A 9355-nucleotide genomic window follows, 5' to 3' on the forward strand; every position below is an offset into this window, starting at 1 on the left:
AAAATTTTTTTGGTAATTTTTTTAGTTTTTCGCGAGGTTTTTAGTTAAAAAATATAATTTGTTGATAATATGGCAACATAGGTAGTAGATTAAATTTACAAGAAAGAATATCCAGAAAAGATCCAGTGGTTCTCAAAATTTTAGCGAAAAATCATTTTTATTTTGGAAAGTAAAATATCTTGGTTGTTTTAGATTTATTTGAAAAACGGTAAAGAGAAAATATGTATTTTTTATCGAGATCTACCAGCCCTGAAAATATTTGCACTTATATAAAACTCACCCTGTATATATTTCAAAAAGGCATTTTCAATTTTCCGTTAACTATTTCAGTATTCTTTAATTAATTTTTAAATAATTAAAAAGTAGTAAGTGAGGAAAATGACTTGTTGTCCAAATTAATATCTTCAGCACAAGGATATATAGAAGAAGGATATTCAACTCCCTATAGCGGGCTATGTTGGAAAATATGCCGTATTTTGTCGAGGAAGACGATTTCGTCACGACCAATGAGCGTCGAGTATTTGAAATTGAAAACATATAAATTGACGGTAACCTATGTTTTTTGACTCATTTCACTGACAGATGTGATGAGATTATTATGTGTAATTTATAGATCCAAACGTTTTTGAAAAATAATGTATTTTTATAGTTATTTCCTAGAGTTTGGTTTGGCCTTCTATATTCTGGTATTTGTCTACTAATAAATAATATCTTATTTTGTATTTCGATGTATGGAAATCCGCAAGTTTTGTATCTGAAGCCGCAAAGAAATTTCGCTCTATAATTGAGAAAAATGTTATTATATCTTTTTAGACGTGTAGAATTACAAAATTTCTTATTTCAGATGTTCTAAATGTGAGTGCATGTCAAAATATATAAATATATACTTGAAATATTATTTCAAGTTATATGCTGACATTTTGGGAAGTAAACAAATATTGAAGAAAGTGTTGTGCCTTCACAGAATTTAAATTGGCATTAGGAATAGATTTCCTTGATTTAGTAATAATATTGCTCATAGAAATTGATAATGCGAAGAATAACAATACAGGAACATAGAATAACCAGAAAGAAATTCTAACAGTAAGTTAGGTTATGAGATAAATTTTATTTATATAGTTTGTTTGAAAAAAAGGTAAAACAATTATTATTGTCCAGGTCATATTTGATAACTGTTGTTAATTGATAACATATTACAGGGACACAGTAAAAAGACACAACATTTAGACCCTTTGAAAGAGAAATGTTTGCAATGGATATTAATAAATTCTAGCCAATTTGTACGATGTACAATGCAGGCAATATTTCTGCCTCCTAACGCACTATTCGCGTAAAAGAAGATGTGGGTATTGTATTTATAGGTAGTTAATGATACATGGAATATGTTTCTATATTATTGCAATAACGATGTCTTTATGTTGTATTTTTTTAGAACAGATTTATTATTAGTTGGCTAGTGTGTTAGTAGGATAGCCATTGGTAGTTATAAAGTATGAAGTCGTCAGGTATTAATAATAGGAATTGATCAAAGCTTATACATTTATTGTGAATTTAAGTAGTTAGTTTTGGTTGTTTAATAAACGAATTAATGTGCTTATTGTGTATCTAATTAAAAGAACAATGAAAAGTTGAATACCATAGGGGTACGTATGTTATACAAAGTATTTGCATCAACATTTTTTGGTTATATACTTGTACTGATATTTGTTTCTTGAACTAAAGAATTATTCAGTACCTACTACACAATATATAATCTGCAGCTACATAGGTAGGTAGCTATTGGTAATTAAATTTTTATCAAATATAATATCTAACATCAGAAATATTGTTAATTATCAACTATAAACAACTAAGAACTAGAATTATCAACTATAAACACAATATAATATACTGTATCTTAAGCAATATGTAATTATTTAATAATTATTTTTTGGGAAATAAAAACTGGTACTATATTCTTTTTTTGACTATTTAATTTCTAAGTCACAAATAATGGTGGACAAATAGCAAGAAAATTATACAAGTAAAACATAATTTTAACTTATTTCTCTAATGGGATTTTGGTATTGATCTACTTAGTAGGATATGCAGTTATCAATCATATTTTGAATATTTATATTCAATATTGTTCAGGAACAACCCAATTACTCTGGAAAAAAATATATGGTCAAGTTCTTTGAAAAGAAACTTTTAAAATCAGTAATGATAAAAAAAATATATAATTGTTGTATAGCAGAACCAGGGGACACAGAATTAGGGGAATTAATAGATTATTAAAAAACTGCCTTCTCTTAAAAAAAGTAGTATTATATGCACTTAGAAAGACTATAAAGGATATAAGTACGCATAGAAAGAAAGTAAGTATCTATACTACTGATATATATAACTATATATGAATACGATACCTACAGTATACAATATTACTAGTATAAATATAACAGCACAGTCGGCACACTTTTAAAATAAAAAGCAGCATAATATTCAGGTATGTATATAAGTAAAATTTTCTCAAAAATATTAGAATATGAAATAAATTGCAACTAAATTTTAATTAATAAACATAAACAAATAAAATTGTCAGTGTTATTAAAACTTTATGCAAATATATGTTACCTTAATACTTTGTCTTTAATCCTACTCTTCTGACATGACTTTTCAAACTTATCCCCAAATCTCAATTCTTGTTATTAAGAATAATATTTATGAACTTTTGTTTCCATATTAATTTCAATATATTTGAATAAAACTGGAAAAATAATCAATATTGGCACTTGAAATTTTAATTTCTTATGTCCTTAAATTATTTATATTGTGTTATACCTACATAATACTTACATAAATATTCAATTTAAAAATAGATCAGCACTTGAAAGAGTGAATATAAAATAGTATATTATCAATTTCTATGAGCAATATCATTACTAAATCAAGGAAATCTATTCCTAATGCCAATTTAAATTCTGTGAAGGCACAACACTTTCTTCAATATTTGTTTACTTCCAAAGGGCAAAGGGTATAACTTGAAATATTTCAACCAATATTTCAACTATATATTTTAATTTTTGACATTAAGCACTCACATTTAGAACATCTGAAATAAGAAATTTTGTTATTCTACGCGTCTAAAAACATATAACATTTTTCTCACTATAGAGCGAAATTTCTTTGCGGCTTCAGATACAAAACTTGCGGATTTCCATATTAGAAATACAAAATAAGATATTATTTATTAGTAGACAAATACCAGAATATAGAAGGCCAAACCAAACCTCTAGGAAATAACTTTAAAATAAATTATTTATTCAGAAAACGTTTGGATCTATAAATTACAATAACAATCTCATCACATTTGTCTGCATTTGTCAGTGAAATGAGTCAAAAAACATAAGTTACCGTCAATTTATATGTTTTCAATTTCAAATACTCGACGCCCATTGGTCGTGACGAAATCGACTTCCTCGACAAAATACGGCACGTTTTTTTTGGGCCAGTCGAATATCCTTATTCTATATATCCTTGCTTCAGCAAATATCGAACATTCTAATAATTATAATAAAGAATTGGAATTTTGAGAGAATAGAAAAAATGAACATAAAGAAATGATAATTTTACTATACATCTATAGTTCCTAGAATAAAAAACTTAAAAATTATTTTTAAGTGCAAACGGAACACTCTGTATATTATTGCATTTTTGGCTTCCTTTCAGATCACTTTACATAATCCTAAATATCCCTCAATATATGGGGTGTTCCATTTAAAATAACGAATAAAAATTATTTCATATTTTAGAAATGTATTTTTTGGCGTAGAATTTTGAACATCCTGTATGATTTACGATTACCATATTAATAATAAAGTAAGTACAGACCATCTAAAGCAAATACCTAATATAGTTTTGATTTCAGGAGAGTTCTTGCATTTATAACAATTTTAATATACAGGGTTGTTTACCACATGCGACACGGAGTATTGTAGCTAAACGAAGAGATTTTTACAAATTGTAAGTTTGGGGTTCGTTGAATGACTATTAGAGCTACAATTTAAAAATATTTTTACAAGATACAGAGTGTCCCAAATAAATAAAAAATATCAAGTTGTATTTTTTAAATGGAACACCCTGTATATTATTACATTTTAGTTTCTACGATTAAAATAAAAGGTAAATTTGATTAAATACACAGGGTTTATGTATACTTAAACCTTACCGTTTTGAAATATTTTCAATTTTGTGAAATTGCAGTAAAATTTTAAAGCTTCATTCCTCCAAAGATTATCAATGTTTTAATACTAAATATTTAATGAAGTTTATTTATTGATCAGTTATTGTGTTGCAATAATAAAATAATACTACCTTATACAGAGTGTCTGAAATTTATTTTAAATAATTATTAGCTTTAAACGGCAATAACTCCTTTAATTTAAATAGAATGCCCTGTATATTTTGGAGAATCAGATGCACAATTAAATTGTCTATCAAATTGTATTATACCACTTTTACCTATCCCTTCAAGTTTTCGTAGAAAATGCATTTTCTTATAATTTAGACCTCATTTATCAATATATCCATGGAATATTGAGATTTTAGATTGTTTTTAAAGCAACAAATGTACAAAATGTACAGACTAGTAATATTATCGTTTTTAGCAAAACGATAATATTACTAGCCCATTTGTATGCAAAAAGAAAACTATTTAAATCTTTATAAAAGAGTATACCATTAATTAAATATAACACCATTATTTCCGCCCATATACTAATTAATTACATACTTAATTGTGTTCGTTAATAAATTATTATAAATAAATGTGGATTTGAGTCAGAAATCAATGTAATAATAAGTTATCAAATTAGTCTCTGTTGTTATAAATAAGTATTTATTAAAAAATGAAATATCATTTTTAAGGTGTTACTTTTTATCACACTGTCTAATGCCCATACAAAATTCAGTTTTTTAGTATTTGGAGCAATTATTATTAATCAACGCAAACAGTCAGTTAATGTAGTTTGAATACTGGAATCATATTAATTGATCCTCTTTAACAAATATTTAAACAGTTTTTGTTTATTTTTTAATGAAATAAATGAATTATATCGACAATATTAGTATCTGTACTCTTTAAAAATTTGGTACATCTTTAAAAATAATCTAAAATGTCAATAGTCCATGGGTATATTGATAAATAAGTTCTAAATTACAAGAAAATGCATTTTCTACGGAAACTTAAAGAGATAGGTAAAAAATGGTATAATATAATTTGATAGACAATTAAATTGTGCATCTGATTCTCGTAAAATATACAGGGTATTCCATTTAAATTAAACAAGTTATTGCCGTTTGAAGCTAATAACTATTTAAAATAAATTTTTAGACACTCTGTATAAAATAGTATTATTTTTATTATTGCAACACAATAACTGATCAGTAAATAAACTTTAGTAAATATTTAGTATTAAAAACTTTGATACCCTTGGAGAAATGAAGCCTTAAAAATTTTACTGCAGTTTCACAAAATTGAAAATATTTCAAAAACGGTAAGGTTTAAGTATAATAAACCTTAATCAAATTTACCTTTATTTTAATCAATAGAAACTAAAAAATGTAATAATATACTAGGTGTTCCATTTAAAAAAATACAACTTTGATATTTTTTACTTATTTGGGACACTCTGTATCTTGTAAAATTATTTTTAAATTGTACCTCTAATAGTCCTTCATCGAACCCAAAACTTACAATTTGTAAAAATCTCATCGTTTAGCTACAATACTCCGTGTCGTATGTGGTGAACAACCCTGTATATTTTTTATTTATTAATTAATATCTCTGAAACTATCTAAATATATTTACTCATATCCTAGGATTATGTAAAGTGATCTGAAAGGAAGTCAAAAATGCAATAAAATACAGGGTGTCCCATTTAAGAAGAAAATATCCCAATCAACTCACACCTTTTGGAGCCACCCTATAGAAGTTACAATATTTTCCTGGAATACATCCTAGTACATACTTTAGGTTTGCACTTAAACAAAATTTCCAAGTGTTTTATTCTAGAAGCTACACGCACTATTGCCGGACCCTGTGTATGAAATCAAAAAAAGAGTGAAATTAATTTTGTCTAAAACTTTTGAAATAACCGAAAATGCATTTTGTCAAAGCTTAGTCTCAAACGTAATATAACCAAACCTACAAGTTTACTTAGTTCCTTCGCCTTTTGTGCATAAGAAAATCTCTTATTTCAAATTTCAAACGTGCAGCTACAATTAAGTGAATCCCAACAACTAACCCTTACAGAAAGCCACCTAGCAAGCGATACTAGCGCCACGTCTTACGGAGGCCAATCTAATAAACAGCGAACACTTTTCGGAGGGGTTTAGCACGGTGCCAGAGCAGACCTTAACAATTCCGTGACCCCGTTCTTATTACATCTCTACAAATCTACCATTAATCCACGCTCATCCTCCCTAGCTAAAGCTCATTAGTTGCGGCGGTGCAAGCAACAAAACCAACAAAACAGGCTGAGGCTCAAGGATATCGCGTGTATGCATAAAGACAAACATAATTCTAAGATATAGATAAGTCGGTTTTTGAGGGCGATGCGATGCGGCGGGATTTAAATAACAGATTACATGCGAATTATTTTAGAATCATTTAAAAAACGGCTTCAGAGGTGTGTTGATCGATTAGTTGCATGGTGTTCATATAATAACTTACCATTGAACGTTGAAAAATGTAAAGTCATGTCTTATACCTTGAAATCGGAAACACAAATTTATAATTATTCTATCGGTGATACGATGATAGGTAGAGTATCTGTTTTTAAAGATTTGGGTGTCACATTTGACAGTAAACTATCTTTCGTTCAGCATATATCTGAAGTCGTTCAATCTTCGTTTAAGGCCTTGGGATTTATTGTGCGTAATACTAGAGATTTTAGCAATAGTAACACATTAAAACTTCTCTATTATGCTTTTGTAAGATCAAAAGCTAGAGTATGCATCAGTTGTATGGTCGCCGTTTTATGCGGCACATATTAATGCTCTCGAGCAGGTACAGCGTCGTTTTCTGAAATATCTGAGTTTAAGAACTGATGGGGTTTACCCGCAAATTGACTGCTGTCACAGCTCTTTATTGCAGAAACATTCTCTAGATTCCTTGGAGGTTCCACGGACAAATTCAGAGCTGAAATTTTTATACAAGTTATTACATAATGAAATTGATAGTCCGGATGTTCTCAGTCAAATCAATTTTCTGGTCCCACGTAGCTCTCGGTATAGCTTTACATTTTATGTGGCCTCCTCGCGCACAAATGTAAGTAAATATTCGCCATTGAAACGTATGCAGGATGCATATAATTTATATCAGTGTAATTTTGATATTTTCAGCTGCAGTTTGGTTTCGGTTGGTAGTTCAGTTTAGTGGGTTTTCTTGGTTTATATTGTTGTTGTTTTTTTTCATTGATATGTATTTTTTCTCATTGATGTTATTTTTTGTTTAATTTAATTATTTTGTATTGATTTTTTTTTTTGTGTGTGTAACCCAATCTGTAATTGGCGTAAGCTGTAGAGTGTTGTAGAATAAATAAATAAATAAATAAATAAATAAATATGATGACATATTTAGCGCTATTTGTTTTTCACATGCCCAATTTGACTGACACACCAATTACATTCTTAAGGCTTATGCGCGAATCTCTCTATGAGTAACGTCACCCTCGCATTACCGTACCGCCAACGTCACGGCAAATATTCTTAAATTGCCAACAATGAACATCATACACTATCATTAACGTCCATCAAAAAAAGAATTCTGTATGCGCTATCTGCGCATATTTGAAGTAAAACTTCTTACTACCAGCTATTAAATTGAACGATTTAAAAGATATATATTTTCTATGAATGCTTTTTATAAACTTAATGGAATATCTAATCAAATAGAAAGTAAAATACCAAAATAAAACACTTACACTTTTACTTTTACACTGGACGCGCGCTTCGCTAACCATGTTAGCATCATCAGCAGATGATTAACACTAAACTAATACCTACAAATTGAGCGTTTATTCGTATACTCGCTCATTAAAACGCTCAATTTGTAAATATTAATTTAGTTTTAATCATCTGCTGATGATGCTAACATGGTTAGCGAAATGCGCAGCCAGTGTAGTGGTGTATTCTGGTGATTTAGTGTTTTATTATGCTGTTGTAACAGCGCGTGACGTGATTTTGATCGTGTCACAGCATGCGTGATTCAAAAATCTCGTACGTGAGCGTGCGTTATAAGGTTAAACGAATGCAAGGTCGCAAGATTGTAAAGCGGCGCGGAATGGCAGTTCGGCGCGCGCCGGCGCACGCGTCGGGTTTTAGGAGAGAGGAGAACGCGGCTTCTCAGTGAAAATGTAGACCAAATATTGTTTTTAAACAAAAACTTGGATGAGTTTAATGCTTAAGCTTACTTTAGTTTTGTAAAATACTTATAAGGTTAGAATTAAATGTTCTGAGTCGACGTGCGTCAATCCGCGAATATGTCTATAACTGTAGAACCTTTAAAACTCGTGAGCGTGTGTGACACGGTTCTATAGATATCTTTACGTGCGTGAGCGTGCGTGTACGTGACTAGGTTTGATAGATATCTTTACGTGCGTGAGTGTGCGTGATAAAATGTTCGGGTACAGTAAGTGAACGTGACTCAAAAATTATTCACGCGCCATATCTAAGTTCCAACCCCCAACTGTAATAAAGTAAAATATTTGTTTATACTGCAGTTCATAAATATGTTTTAATGCTAACCACACAAGAAAGATTAATGTAGTAAGCATAGAAATATATTTAGGTAGGAACAAAAATAGTTGTACATATTTAAGAAAATATTTATATTCTGAAAAATAATGTTTACTAATCCTAAAAATAACGAAGTTTTGATGGAAAAAAATATTTGACTAACCATTATAAAAATTTATACAAGAACAATTCACCAATCAATTTTAGAATGACCTGGTAAAATACAGGGTTGTTCACCACATACGACACGGAGTATTGTAGCTAAACGATGAGATTTTTACAAATTGTAAGTTTTGGGTTCGATGAAGGACTATTAGAGGTATAATTTAAAAATAATTTTACAAGATACAGAGTGTCCCAAATAAGTAAAAAATATCAAAGTTGTATTTTTTTTAAATGGAACACCCTGTATATTATTACATTTTTAGTTTCTACGATTAAAATAAAGGTAAATTTGATTAAGATTTATTATACTTAAACCTTACCGCTTTTGAAATATTTTCAATTTTGTGAAATTGCAGTAAAAATTTTAAGGCTTCATTTCTCCAAGGGTATCAAAGTTTTTAATACTAAATAT

The 9355-nt window shown here is 29.0% G+C and overlaps 1 long non-coding RNA gene across 1 annotated transcript; it reads left to right on the forward strand.

Moving 5' to 3' along the window:
- Positions 1–1128: 1128 nt before the first annotated feature.
- On the forward strand, positions 1129–1594 carry LOC115883533. The gene is made up of 2 exons (XR_004050396.1): positions 1129–1361; positions 1433–1594. It is a non-coding gene; the product is annotated as an uncharacterized LOC115883533 (long non-coding RNA).
- The last annotated feature ends 7761 nt before the right edge of the window (positions 1595–9355 follow it).

Source organism: Sitophilus oryzae, unplaced genomic scaffold (genome assembly GCF_002938485.1).
Source record: "Sitophilus oryzae breed Bouriz unplaced genomic scaffold, Soryzae_2.0 scaffold_1940_pilon_pilon, whole genome shotgun sequence".
In the NCBI taxonomy this organism is placed as follows: Eukaryota; Metazoa; Arthropoda; class Insecta; order Coleoptera; family Curculionidae; genus Sitophilus; species Sitophilus oryzae.